The following is a 14,993-nucleotide window of genomic DNA, read 5'->3' on the forward strand; positions in this document are numbered from 1 at the left end:
CGCATCATTGGCGGTGGGCCTAGTGACGTATCAGGAGGTGTACCGGCTGAACCTGAAAAAGCCAGTGGGACACTTCATTGGTGGTGGGCCTAGTGCCGCATCAGAAGGTGTGCCTGCTGAACCAGAAAAAGTTGTCGGGACGCATCATTGGGGGTGGGCCTAGCGCCGTATCAGGAGGTGTACCGGCTGAACCAGAAAAAGAAGACGGGATGCGTTATTGGTGGTGGGTGGTGGGCCTAGTGCCGTATCAGGAGGTGTACCGGCTGAACCAGAAAAAGAAGACGGGATGCGTTATTGGTGGTGGGTGGTGGGCCTAGTGCCGTATCAGGAGGTGTACCAGTTGAACCAGAAATAGCCGGCGGGACACTTCATTGGTGGCGGGCCTAGTGCGGCATCAGTAGGTGTACCGCTTGAACCAGAAAAAGTTGGCGGGACGCATCATTGGTGGTGGGCCTAGTGACGTATCAGGAGGTGTACCGGTTGAACCAGAAAAAGCAGACGGGATGCTTTATTAGTGGTGGGTGGTGGGCCTAGTGCCATATCAGGAGGTGTACCGGTTGAACCAAAAAAAGCTGGCGGGACAATTCATTGGGGGTGGGCCTAGCGCCACATCAGGTAGTGTACCGGCTGAACCAGAAAAAGCAGACAGGGAGCGTTTATTGGTGGTGGGCCTAGCGCCACATCAGGAGGTGTACCGGTTGAACCAGAAAAAGCCGGCGGGACACTTCATTGGTGGTGGGCCTAGTGCCGCATCAGGAGGTGTACCGGATGAACCAGAAAAAGCTGGCGGGACACTTCATTGGGGGTGGGCCTAGCGCCGTATCAGGAGGTGTACCGGCTGAACCAGAAAAAGAAGACGGATGCGTTATTAGTGGTGGGTGGTGGGCCTAGTGCCGTATCAGGAGGTGTACCAGTTGAACCAGAAAAAGCTGGCGGGACACTTCATTGGTAGCGGGCCTAGTGCGGCATCAGGAGGTGAAACGGTTGAACCAGAAAAAGTTGGCGGGACGCATCATTGGTGGCGGGCCTAGCGCCGTATCAGGAGGTGTACCGGCTGAACCAGAAAAAGAAGACGGATGCGTTATTAGTGGTGGGTGGTGGGCCTAGTGCCGTATCAGGAGGTGTACCGGCTGAACCAGAAAAAGAAGACGGATGCGTTATTAGTGGTGGGTGGTGGGCCTAGTGCCGTATCAGGAGGTGTACCAGTTGAACCAGAAAAAGCTGGCGGGACACTTCATTGGTAGCGGGCCTAGTGCGGCATCAGGGGTTGAAACGGTTGAACCAGAAAAAGTTGGCGGGACGCATCATTGGTGGTGGGCCTAGTGACGTATCAGGAGGTGTACCGGCTGAACCAGAAAAAGCAGACGGGATGCTTTATTAGTGGTGGGTGGTGGGCCTAGTGCCGTATCAGGAGGTGTACCAGCTGAACCAGAAAAAGATGGCGGGACACTTCATTGGGGGGGGGGGGGGCCTAGCGCTACATCAGGTGTTGTACCGGCTAAACCAGAAAAAGCAGACAGGATGCATTTTTGGTGGTGGGTCGTGGGCCAAGTGCCGTATCAGGAGGTGTACCAGCAGAACCAGAAAAAGAAGACGGGATGCTTTATTGGTGGTGGGTTGGGGTCCTAGCGCCACATCAGGAGTTATACCGGTTGAACCAGAGAAAGCCGGCGGGACACTTCATTGGTGGTGGGCCTAGTGCCGCATCAGGAGGTGTATCGGCTGAACCAGAAAAGGCTGGCGGGCCTCTTAATGATGTCATCATCAGTATGGCAGGATGGGCCTGGGAGGTGGCAGAGAACCAGAGCAGGACAATGCTGGATCCTCTAGGCAAGGGGTCTCTAGACTTTCTAAAGAAAGGGCCAGTTTACTATCCTTTAGACCAGGGGTGGGCAATTATTTTTTCGATGGGGCCACATGAGAAACTAAAAATATTTTGGAGGGCCGGGCCAAAAGGCTAAACTCAATACTGCATAAAATCAATTGTATTTCTTTATAGAAAGCAGTAAATATCATTGTTGGACAACTGGTACGAGTACTTGTTATAGTTAAACAATGAAAAAGTGAGGTTGCCTTACAAGAAAAAATGTTTAATTTATTAAACAAAATTTCCCAAAACAATTAACATTTTTCACTATTTGTGACTCATATTAGTGAAAATTTCCAGAGAGGATCAGAGACTGCGGACATGATACCAGAGAGGATCAGAGACTGCGCACATGATACCAGAGAGGATCAGAGACTGCAGACATTGTCCCCATAAAGTCCTGCCAAACGACAATGTATGCCGTGTCATAATTTATGGTTTATGTATGTCTTATTGTCATGGTGATTGATTCACATCAAAACTTCATTGATAGCTTTTTTTTTGTATGATTTTTAGTTTTGCTCATTACTGCCACACACGTGCAATGCATGGCTGCATGTGTGTGGCAGTGATGAGCAAAAGCAAAAATCATACAAAAAATAAGGGTATCAATTTCAAATCAATGAAGTTGTGATGTTAATCAATCACTAAGACATACATAAACCAGTGTGCCATCAATTGCTGCCAGTGTGCCATCAATTGCTGCCAGTGTGCCATCAATTGCTGCCAGTGTGCCATCAATTGCTGCCAGTGTGCCATCAATTGCTGCCAGTGTGCCATCAATTGCTGCCATTGTGCCATCAATTGCTTCCAGTGTGCCATCAATTGCTGCCAGTGTGTCACCAGTGTGCCATCAATTGCTGCCAGTGTGCCATCAATTGCTGCCAGTGTGCCATCAATTGCTGCCAGTGTGCCACCAGTGTGCCATCAATTGCTGCCAGTGTGCCATCAATTGCTGCCAGTGTGCCACCAGTGTGCCATCAATTGCTGCCAGTGTGCCATCAATTGCTGCCAGTGTGCCACCAGTGTGCCATCAATTGCTGCCAGTGTGCCATCAATTGCTGCCAGTGTGCCATCAATTGGTGCCAGTGTGCCATCAATTGCTGCCAGTGTGCCACCAGTGTGCCATCAATTGCTGCCAGTGTGCCACCAGTGTGCCATCAATTGCTGCCATTGTGCCATCAATTGCTGCCATTGTGCCATCAATTGCTGCCAGTGTGCCATCAATTGCTGCCAGTGTGCCATCAATTGCTGCCAGTGTGCTGTCAATTGCTGCCAGTGTGCCTTCAATTGCTGCCAGTGTGCCATCAATTGCTGCCAGTGTGCCACCAGTGTGCCATCAATTGCTGCCAGTGTGCCATCAATTGCTGCCAGTGTGCCATCAATTGCTGCCAGTGTGCCATCAATTGCTGTCAGTGTGACACCAGTGTGCCATCAATTGCTGCCAGCATCCCCACAAGCAAGTACCTGATGATGATGATGATGATGATGATGAAATCTCTGTCCTGTCAGGCCCCGTACACACGAGAGGATCTATCCGCTGGAATTGATCTGCGGATCAGTTCCAGCGGATAGATCCGCTGGTGTGTACAACCAGCGGATATTTTTCCGCAGATTTTTTTCGGGCTGACCGATTTCCAGCAGATAAAAATTTCTTAGCATGCTAAGAAATCTATCCGCTGGAATCGGCTTCCGCGGATCGATCCGGTGGTCTGTACAGACTCACCGGATCGATCCGTCCGATTCCCTCCCTCGCATGCGTCGTAATGATTCGACGCATGCGTGGGTATCCTTATATGACAGCGTCGCGCACGTCGCCGCGTCATCATCGCGGCGACGGCGCGACACGTCATCGCGATGGGATTTCGGCGCGGATTTCGATCCGATGGTGAGTACACTCCATCGGATCAAAATCCGCGGAAATCCTCGAGAGGATTTATCCGCGGATACGGTCCGGCGGACCGTATCCGCGGATCAATCCTTTCGTGTGTACCCGGCATCAGTGTTTTGCTGCCTGCAGTCCTCGGCCGTCTCGGGTCTCCTACAGCAGCCTGTGCAGTGTGCACAGTGTGAGGTGAGGAGTCGGGACCGGGTCATTACTTGGCGGGAATTGGGGGACTTTTTTGAATTCGGGGACACTCACTCCACGTGGTGACGGGCGGCTGGGAATGCCGTCAGCGGGGGGCGGCAAAGGAAGCGTGGCCAGCTCCAATGACTTATTCGGCTGAATCAGCGGGGGGCGGGAAAGGAGGCGCGGCTAACACCCACGGGTTTCTTCGGCTGCACCAGCGGGGGGGCGGGAAAGAGGTGCGGCTAACACCCGCAATTATTTCGGCTGCAAATTCAGACTTCAAATTCAGATTTCTAGCGATCCGCCCGGGGGGCGGATTAAAAGGTCCGCCGGGCCGTAGTTTGCCCACCTCTGCTTTAGACGTTAGGGGGGCGGACCGTGGCCTTTTGGGTGTCAAACATGTCCAGGTGTCCAGAAGGAGTAACCAATACCATATCTTTGGTGTCAGTGGGAGGACTAATACCCCATAGTTGGTGTCAATGGAAGGAATTGCACCCTTTGATGGTGTCAGTTGGAGGAATAGTGCCCCACTGTTGGTGTCAGCAACAAAAATGATTCCCCATTGTTGGTGTCAGTTGATGGAACAGTGCCCCAAGGGCCAGATGTGGCCCTTTGCTTGCCTTCATCTGGCCCTTGGGGCACTATTCCATCCAGGGCCACAGTTTAGAGACCCCTGCTCTAGGCGAATGGGTATTGGTAATGGAAGCAGCAGAAGTGGAGAGGGGGAGATAATAGAGGGGAGGGGGTGGTGAGAGAAGATCCTTGGCAATAGCTCCTCCCAGCCCTTTGATGGGTTTCAGATGCTTGGAGGTAAGGCGGGGTTTATGATCATGTGACCACCGTAATGGCGGTCACATGATCGGAAAGCTCCTGATCGCAAGGGAACGCGCAGGGCGTGCACTCTTGGCCGCATACTTGCATGCCATCTGCGCCAAAAGGTTAAATTGCTATGTGCGGGATCCAACAGCAACCAATCAAAATCCAATTGACTGAAGTCTGGCCTGTAGAAGATGGCGTTTGATTTATTGCCTTGGTTCCGCTCCATTCACAATTGCGCATTTTGTGAATGCACGGGTTCATGGAAATTGCAAAAAACGTACGTCACGCTCGCTGTGCCATTTATCGCCGATGGCACCCCAAATGCTGCCAGCGGAATGCATGTTTTTTTCACGCACCAGTGTCTTGATCTTTGCCTTTTTCCGTAGCGCTTTGTGTGACTCCCCTTCGGATACTTTTCCATTCAAACTCTTTTTTGATCCGCGAGGCCTGTTTTGTAGCCGGCGCACCAGACGCGCCGGTGCACCTGAAATCAGCCCCTGTTTGTGGTTTTGTGACAGGCGTAAAGCCGCGGGCCCTGTCTCTCTGCTGAAAGGTAGACCGCGGCAGAGCGAGACTGTCGTGGCTCATCGCACCACGGTGTTCTTAACCCGATTCTGTCAGCGCGCCTTATCCGGGAAGAACACTGTGATGGCGCAGGCCGTGTCAGCCCCCGCTGACGATGGCGAGATGAACGCCGCATTAATATGTATTAATACACAGCCTGGTGCACAGCAAAGTGAGCAGCGCCCGGGAGATGATCGGCCATAATGCCATGGAAAGCCTTGATCAGGAGCTGGAAAATCAAATAAAAGGAGATTCCGCCAGAACCTCTCTTATTATATTTCAGGATTTCACACCTTCCGGAGATGCAACGTTCATTTTTTACGTCGTTTGCGTTAAGGCTTTTTCGGCGTAAGGCTGCTCCTGCTATTAGGAGGCGCAGCCAATGTTAAGTATGGACGTCGTTCCCGCGTCGCGATTTGAAAATTTTACGTTGTTTGCGCAAGTCGTCCGTAAATGGCGCTGGACGCCATTTGCGTTCACGTCAAAACCAATGACATCCTTGCAACGTCATTTACCGCAATGCACGTCGGGAAATTTTAGGGACGGCGCATGCGCAGTACGTTCGGCGCGGGAACGCGCCTAATTTAAATGATATACGCCCCCTACCGGATCATTTGAATTACGCGCGCTTACGCCGGCCCCTTTTACGCTACGCAACTTATGGAGCAAGTGCTTTGTGAATACAGCACTTGCTCCTGTAAGTTACGGCGGTGTAGCGTAAAGACGATACGCTGCGCCGCCGTATCAGTGCGCGCCCCTACCTGAATCTACCCCACTGTCACTGATGACCGTTCCCCGTGATCGGGAACGGTCATCAGTGACGTGTCACGTGTAGCCACGCCCCCTAACAGTAAGAATCACTCCCTAGGTAACACTTATCCCCTGCAGCGCCACCTAGTGGTTAAACCCTTTACTGCCAATGTCATTTTTACAGTAAGCAGTGCATTTTTATAGCACTGATCGCTGTAAAAATTATAATGGTCCCAAAATGGTGTCAAAAGTGTCCGATGTGTCCGCCATAAAGTCGCAGTCACGATTAAAAATCGCTGATCGCCGCCATAACTAGTAAAAAAATATATATTCATAAAAATGCCATAAAACAGTCCCCTATTTTGTAGAAGATATAACTTTTGCGCAAACCAATCAATAAACACTTATTGCGATTTTTTTTTTTTTTTTTACCAAAAATATGTAGACGAATACGTATCGGCCTAAACTGTGGGGAAAAAAATGTGTTTTTTATATATTTTTGGGGGATATTTATTACAGCAACTTGTAAAAAATATTGAATTTCTTTCAAAATTGTCGCTCTATTTTTGTTTATAGCGCAAAAAATAAAAATCGCAGAGGTGATCAAATACCACCAAAAGAAAGCTCTATTTGTGGGAAAGAAAGGACGCCAATTTTGTTTGGGAGGCACGTCGCACGACCGCGCAATTGTCAGTTAAAGCGACGCAGTGCCGAATCGCAAAAAGTGGCCTGGTCTTTGGCCAGCCTAATGGTCCGGGACTTAAGCGGTTAACATACACAATTGTTGACAGTCCCTAATGCTTACCAAAGGGTATTTTCCTGAGAAGTCTATTCATTATCATGGTCCCCTGACTCTCTCTATATTCTGGATTGTGCATTTTTCTGGGGTTTTTCCATTATTAATGACAGTCCCCTTATTCCCCGGGGGAATTTCAGGATTTATTTTTATAGTGCCCTTAAAGTACATTACAATAGAGTCGTTCCCCACCGTTCCCAGAAACCCCCATTCAGCTGCGTCCTCCTCACTCTGCGGCGAAGTTAATGGATTTTACGTTTTTAGAAAACCGTTGACAATTTCTTCACGGTGCCTGTCTGCTCAAATGTCTTTTGATAAGCCGTATGCCTAATTTTACGTTTTCCAGCATTGCGTTGCTTTCATCCCGATCCCTTCAATCCATTACAGTGAGATGTGAGTGCGTTTTTCTCTTTGCACCGATATGTACATTTTATCCTGATCCCCGTAGACGTTAAATCGAAACTCCAGCAATTTACTTTAACCACTTCAGGACCGGCATGTTATTCCCTCTTCCCCGCCAGGCCAGTTTTCAGTGCTGTGATACTTTGACTGACAATTACCGTATTTATCGGGGTATTGCGCGCTCCGGCGTATAGCGCGCACCCCTAAAGTGGACCCGACATTCCTGTAAAAAAACATTTTAGTACTTACAGTTTTGGTGTCTTGCGCGGCGTCCTTCTGCGGCTTCGGGTGTCCTCTTCGTCGGGGTCCGGCGTCCTTCTGCGGCGTCCTCCCTGCTTTCCCACGCCGAGTTTGAATACTGCGCCGGCATATACCGAGCGCAGTACACCCGTGTATAGTCGGGCAGGCACGGCTACTCTCGCGCTCACGTCCAGGACGTGACCGCGAGAGGAGCCGAGCCTGCCCGACTATATACGAGTGTACTGCGCTCGGTATATGCCGGCGCAGTATTCAAACTCGGCGCAGGTATCGGCGTATACCGTGCACCCACGATTTTGCCCTGATTTTCAGGGCAAAAAAGTGTGCGTATACGCCAATAAATACGGTACTCATGCAACACTGTACCCAAATTAATTATGTACCATTCTTTCTTCTGGTGGTATTTAACTCCTTCCCGCCAATGTAACACATATAAGTGGCCCCACCAGGGGGGTCCATCCATTAATGGCACATGGGCGCCGCCCCCCCCCCCCCCTATCCATGCGTCCGGCCCCCATGCAGGATGCATGACTATGGATTCCAGTGGGGGGGTTAAAGCACCTGATTAGTAGACATGTGCAATTCGTTTAATTCCGAATTTGTTTTTTTAACTAATTTCAACAAATTTGTTAATTCGGAAATATACAAATTTCTGAATTTTCGGAAATTCTAAATTCCGAAAATAAGAATAAAAATCTGTAAATTTGAAAATCTGAAATAATAACTTAGGGCCAGATCCACAAAAACCCGGCGCAACCTAACTTTTTCAATTTAAGTTACACGGCCGGAAAATTTCTACCTAAGTGCCCGATCCACAAAGCACTTACCTAGAAATTTTCGGCTGTGTAACTTAAATCCGGCCGGCGCAAGGCGCTCCTATTCAAATGGGGCGAGTCCCATTTAAATTAGGTGCGCTCCCGCGCCGGCCGTACTGCGCATGCTCACAACGTCATTTTCCCGACGTGCTTAGCGCGGTTTTACGTTGCGCCGGGTTTTGAGAATCGCGACGGGCGTAAAAAAAAAAAATACGAGTTGCGGCGGGAAAAAAAAAATTTGAAAAAAAAATGACGGCGACGCGGGAAAGAAGGGTCTACTTTTACATGGTGTAAACAGTTTAGGCTTTTTAAAAGCAGCCCTAATTTTACGATTGCAAACTAATACTTACGGAGAAAAAAACGAAGCGTAAAAGCTTTGTGGATCTCCGTAAGTGCTAATTTGCATACCCGAAGCGGCATTTCGACTCGAAATGCCCCCAGCGGCGAATGCGGTACTGCATCCTAAGATCCGGCAGTGTAAGTCCCTTACACATGTCGGATCTTCTGCCTATCTTTTGGAAAACTGATTCTGTGGATCAGTTCCAAAGATAGAAACAGGGATACGACGGCGTATCCCTTTTGTGGATCTGGCCCTAAACGATTATTAGCAATTTCATTTTAGGTAAGGGAATTTCCCTTCAAATTTTTTCATTTAAGTTTCATTCGTTTAATTTTTTTGGGGGGAAATTCGGAATTCGAAAATTCAAAAATCCAAAAATTCAAAAGAACAAAAATTCTAAATAACTAATAATAACTAACTATTAAATTATAGGGATTGGAATTTCCTTTCAAATTTGGCTGTTGGTGAACGTAACGAATTTATCTGAAGTTAGGAATTATCCGAAATAATGAATGCCGTATCTAAACTAAATGGAACGTAACCAATTAAAAATATTAAACAATAATAATAAAAACGTTTTATTATTATTTATTTTTTAGTTTATTCCGTTCCATTTGTTTAGATGCAGCATTCGTTATTTTGGATAATTCGTAGCTTCAGATAAATTTGTATTCGTTACGTTCACCAACAGCCAAATTTGAAAGGAAATTCCAATACCTAGAATTTAATAGTTAATTATTATCAGTTAGTTATTTCGAATTTTCTCATTTTTGTTCTTTTGAATTTTCGGATGTTCGAATTTTCGAATTCCTGAAAAAGAAAAAGCATGAAACTAAAAACGAACAAATTTTTTCGGCAGTGCACATGTCTACTGATTAGAGCCAGAGGAAAAAATACCAAACACTGGCACCCTCAAAATAACCCTCTTTTGGAAAGTAGACACCTCAAATTGATCTAAAAAAAATTAAAATGATTTGACAGTGAAATGAGAAGCGGCACAGGGAAGGCAGTTCTTTTTTTACCACTAGATGTCCTCAGTCTTCCAGGTTGAATGGTCAGCAATGGCCATTCAACCCACTTCTTCTGAGCTCAGCCTGTGACTGGACAGTGAAGAGAGAAGCAGCACGGGGAGGGATAAGCTTAGATATTCACTTTCAACCTTGATCTATCCTCTGCATTTCTGCTTTCTTACCACTAGATGTCCTCAGTCTTCCAGGTTGAATGGTCAGCATCATTCAACCCACTTCTTCTGAGCTCAGCCTGTGACTGGACAGTGAAGAGATAAGCAGCACAGGGAGGGATAAGCTTATACATTCACTTTCAACCTGGATCTATCCTCTGCATTTCTGCTTTCTTACCACTAGATGTCCTCAGTCTAGCATGCTAAATGGCCAGAATTGTTTAAACCACTTCCTCTGAGCTCAGCCTGTGATTGGACAGTGAAAAGATAAGCAGCACAGGGAGAGATAAGCGTAGATATTCACCTTCAACCTGGATCTATCCTCTGCATTTCTGCTTTCTTACCACTAGATGTCCTCAGTCTAGCATGCTAAATGGCCAGAATTGTTTAAACCACTTCCTCTGAGCTCAGCCTGTGATTGGACAGTGAAAAGCTAAGCAGCACAGGGAGAGATAAGCATAGATATTCACCTTCAACCTGGAGCTATCTCCTGCAGTTCTACTCTCTTATCACTAAGGCTGGGTTCACATGTGCTGCGGCCGCGGGTCCGGTGTGTGCCTGTTCACTGATTCATGTACGGATCGGGTCCGAATTTTTGCCTGAATTCGCACCTGAATCAGAACCAAAGACCACAGGACCCTTTTTAAATGCGGACCGCGGCCACCCCGCGGCCACCCTGGAGGCGTGTGAACTGGTTACATTGCTAGCCCGGCACACTCTCCTGTCATGCGAATTAAGTGCGGGGAAACCCACATCCAGTTCGCATAAGTGTGAACCCAGCTTAAATGTCCTCAGTCTACCATGCTGAATGGCCAGCATCATTCAAATCACGTTCTCTGAGCTCAGCCTGTGATTGGACAGTGAAAAAAGAAGCCGCATGGGGAAGGATACGCTTAGATATTCACCTTCAACCTAGAGCTATCCCTTGCAGTTCCGCTTTCTTACCTCCTAGATGTTTTCAGTCTATAATGCTGAATGGCCAGCATCATTCAAACCACTTCCTCTGAGCTCAGCATGTGACTGGACAGTGAAAAGTGAAGCAGCACAGGGAAGGATACACAGAGATATTCACCTTCAACCTGGAGCTGACCCTTGCAGTTCAGCTTTCTTGACACAAGATGTCCTCAGTCTACCATGCTGAATGGCCAGCATCATTTAAACCACTTCCTCTGAGCCTGTGACTGGACAGTGAAAAGTGAAGCAGCACAGGGAAGGATACACATAGATATTCACCTTCAACCTGGAGCTGACCCTTGCAGTTCAGCTTTCTTGACACAAGATGTCCTCAGTCTACCATGCTGAATGGCCAGCATCATTCAAACCACTTCCTCTGAGCTCAGCCTGTGATTGCACAGTGAAAAAGGAAGCAGCACAGGGAGAGATAAGCTTGGATATTCACCTTCAACCTGGAGCTGTCTCTGCAGATCTGCTTTCTTATCACTAGATGTCCTAAGTCTAGCTTGCTAAATGGTCAGCATCGTTCAAACCATTTCCTCTAAGCTTAGCCTGTGATTGGACAATAAAAAGAGAAGCAGCACAGGGAAAGATACACATAGACGATTACCTTCAGCCTGGAGCTATCCCCTGCAGTTCCAGTTTCTTACCACTAGATGTTGAAAGGCCAGAATCGTTCAACCCACTTTCTCTGAGCTCAGCCTGTGACTGGACAGTAAAAAGAGAAGCAGCACTGGGATCGATACACATAGACAATTACCTTCAGCCTGGAGCTATCCCCTGCAGTTCCAGTTTCTTACCACTAGATGTTGAAAGGCCAGCATTTTTCAACCCACTTTCTCTAAACTCAGCCTGTGACTTGACAGTGAAAAGAGAAGTAGCACAGGGAAGGATACGCTTAGTTATTCACCTTCAACCTGGAGCTATCCCCTGCAGTTCCAGTTTCTTACCACTAGATGTTGAAAGGCTGGCATCATTCAACCCACTTCCTCTGAGACTGGACAGTAAAAAGAGAAGCAGCACAGGGAAAGATAAGCATACATATTCACCTTCAGCCTGGAGCTATCCCCTGCAGTTCTACTTTATTACCACTAGATTTTGAAATGCCGGCATCATTCAACCCACTTCCTCTGAGCTCAGTCTGTGACTGGACAGTGAAAAGAGAAGCAGCACAGGGAAAGATAAACATAGATGTTATGTTCACCTTCAACCTAGAGATATCCCCTGCAGTTCCATTTTCTTACCACTAGATATCCTCAGTCTATGATATGGATGAGCGAGTTTGGGGTGGAGGAACTTGACTGGCCTGACCTCAACCCGATAGAACTCCTTTGCAATGACCTCACAAACGCTCTTCTGGAAGAATGGTCAAACATTCCCATAGACACTCCTAAACCTTGTGGGCGGCCTTCCCAGGAGAGTTGAAGCTGTTATAGCTGCAAAGGGCGGAGCCAACTCAATATTGAACCCTACAGACTAAGACTGGGATGCCATTAAAGTTCATGGCCCAGATTCACAAACGAGATACGACAGGGTATCTCCAGATATGTCGGCGTATCTCTGAGTTGCAGCGTCGTATCTATGCGCCTGATTCATAGAATCAGTTACGCATAGATTTCCCTAAGATCCGACTGGCGTAAGTGTCTTACACCGTCGTATCTTAGGCTGCATATTTACGCTGGCCGCTAGGTGGCGCTTCCGTATAGTTACGCAAGGAATATGCTAATTAGGTATTTACGCCGATTCAGAAACGTACGTCCGGCCGGCATATTTTTTTACGTCGTTTACGTTAGGCTTTTTCCGGCGTAAAGTTACCCCTGCTATATTAGGCGTTGCTAATGTTAAGTATGGACGTCGTTCCCGCGCCGAGTTTTGAAATGTTTACGTCGTTTGCGTAAGTCGTTCGCGAATAGGGCTGTACGTAAGTTACGTTCACGTCTAAAGCAATGACGACTTGCGGCGTAATTTCGAGCATGCGCACTGGGATTTTTTCACGAACGCCGCATGCGCCGTTCACAAAAAAACGTAAAATACGCGGGGTCATCTTAAATTTGAATAAAACACGCCCACAACATCCCCATTTGAATTAGGCGGGCTTACGCCGGACAACATACGTTACACCGCCGTAACTTAGGGCGCAAGTTCTTTCTGAATACGGAACTTGCGTCCAAATTTACAGCGGCGTAAGCGTATCTGAGATACGTTACGCCCGCAGAAAGATCCGCTCATCTTTCTGAATCTAGCCTCATGTGTGTGTAAAGGAAGGTGTCCCAATATTTTTGGCAATATAGTGTACATTTAATGATTACGGAGCTGCATTAATTTACGTCTTTTACTCCTTCCCGGAGTTAATCTTTTTATGTCTCTCTAAATTGCGGTGGAAAATGGACCCATGCTCTATTATTGAGCAAAATAAGTAAATCTGCTTAATACAAAGCTCCGCGGTGCTGGATAATTCTCCCGGCGTGTTTCGTCTTCATTCTACCCAACAATTTGAATACCGTATTTATCAGGGTATAACGCGCACCCCAAGCTTAGAAAGGTAGTTTAAGGGGAATTTTTTATTTTTATTTTTGCCCTGCGTCCATCGTCGGCCTTGTCCGGCGTCCGTCTACGGCCTTGCGCGGGGTCCGTGCAGCCTTGTGGGTGTCCGTCTGCGCCTTCCTTGCGCGGGGTCCGTCCAGTCTTGTGGGTGTCCGTCTGCGGCTTCCTTGCGCGGGGTCCGTCCAGTCTTGTGGGTGTCCGTCTGCGCCTTCCTTGCGCGGGGTCCGTCCAGCCTTGTGGGTGTCCGTCTGCGCCTTCCTTGCGCGGGGTCCGTCCAGCCTTGTGGGTGTCCGTCTGTGGCTTCCTTGCGCGGGGTCCGTCCAGTCTTGTGGGTGTCTGTCTGTGGCTTCCTTGCGCAGGGTCCGTCCAGCCTTGTGGGTGTCCGTCTGCGCCTTCCTTGCGCGGGGTCCGTCCAGCCTTGTGGGTGTCCGTCTGTGGCTTCCTTGCGCGGGGTCCGTCCAGTCTTGTGGGTGTCTGTCTGTGGCTTCCTTGCGCGGAGTCCGTCCAGCCTTGTGGGTGTCCGTCTGCGCCTTCCTTGCGCGGGGTCCGTCCAGCCTTGTGGGTGTCCGTCTGTGGCTTCCTTGCGCGGGGTCCGTCCAGTCTTGTGGGTGTCTGTCTGTGGCTTCCTTGCGCGGGGTCCGTCCAGCCTTGTGGGTATCCGTCTGTGGCTTCCTTGCGCGGGGTCCGTCCAGCCTTGTGGGTGTCCGTCTGCGCCTTCCTTGCGCGGGGTCCGTCCAGTCTTGTGGGTGTCCATCTGTGGCTTCCTTGCGCGGGGTCCGTCCAGTCTTGTGGGTGTCCGTCTGTGGCTTCCTTGCGCGGGGTCCGTCCAGCCTTGTGGTTGTCCGTCTGTGGCTTCCTTGCGCGGGGTCCGTCCAGTCTTGTGGGTGTCTGTCTGTGGCTTCCTTGCGCAGGGTCCGTCCAGCCTTGTGGGTGTCCGTCTGCGCCTTCCTTGCGCGGGGTCCGTCCAGCCTTGTGGGTGTCCGTCTGTGGCTTCCTTGCGCGGAGTCCGTCCAGCCTTGTGGGTGTCCGTCTGCGCCTTCCTTGCGCGGGGTCCGTCCAGCCTTGTGGGTGTCCGTCTGTGGCTTCCTTGCGCGGGGTCCGTCCAGTCTTGTGGGTGTCTGTCTGTGGCTTCCTTGCGCGGGGTCCGTCCAGCCTTGTGGGTATCCGTCTGTGGCTTCCTTGCGCGGGGTCCGTCCAGCCTTGTGGGTGTCCGTCTGCGCCTTCCTTGCGCGGGGTCCGTCCAGTCTTGTGGGTGTCCATCTGTGGCTTCCTTGCGCGGGGTCCGTCCAGTCTTGTGGGTGTCCGTCTGCGGCTTCCTTGCGCGGGGTCCGTCCAGCCTTGTGGGTGTCCGTCTGCGCCTTCCTTGCGCGGGGTCCGTCCAGTCTTGTGGGTGTCCGTCTGCGCCTTCCTTGCGCAGGGTCCGTCCAGTCTTGTGGGTGTCCGTCTGCGCCTTCCTTGCGCGGGGTCCGTCCAGTCTTGTGGGTGTCCAGTCTTGTGGGTGTCCGTCTGCGCCTTCCTTGCGCGGGGTCCGTCCAGCCTTGTGGGTGTCCGTCTGCGCCTTCCTTGCGCGCGGTCCGTCCAGTCTTGTGGGTGTCCGTCTGCGCCTTCCTTGCGCGCGGTCCGTCCAGTCTTG

At 49.6% G+C, this 14,993-nt stretch overlaps 1 protein-coding gene across 1 annotated transcript in view; it reads left to right on the plus strand.

Annotated features, from left to right (window-relative positions):
• The window catches only part of GABBR1 (gamma-aminobutyric acid type B receptor subunit 1), a 283,737-nt gene that overhangs the window by 240,298 nt on the left and 28,446 nt on the right, over positions 1 to 14,993 (plus strand). The gene's annotated exons all lie outside the window — the stretch shown is intronic.

This window comes from Rana temporaria, chromosome 9, assembly GCF_905171775.1.
Source record: "Rana temporaria chromosome 9, aRanTem1.1, whole genome shotgun sequence".
Classification (NCBI taxonomy): Eukaryota; Metazoa; Chordata; class Amphibia; order Anura; family Ranidae; genus Rana; species Rana temporaria.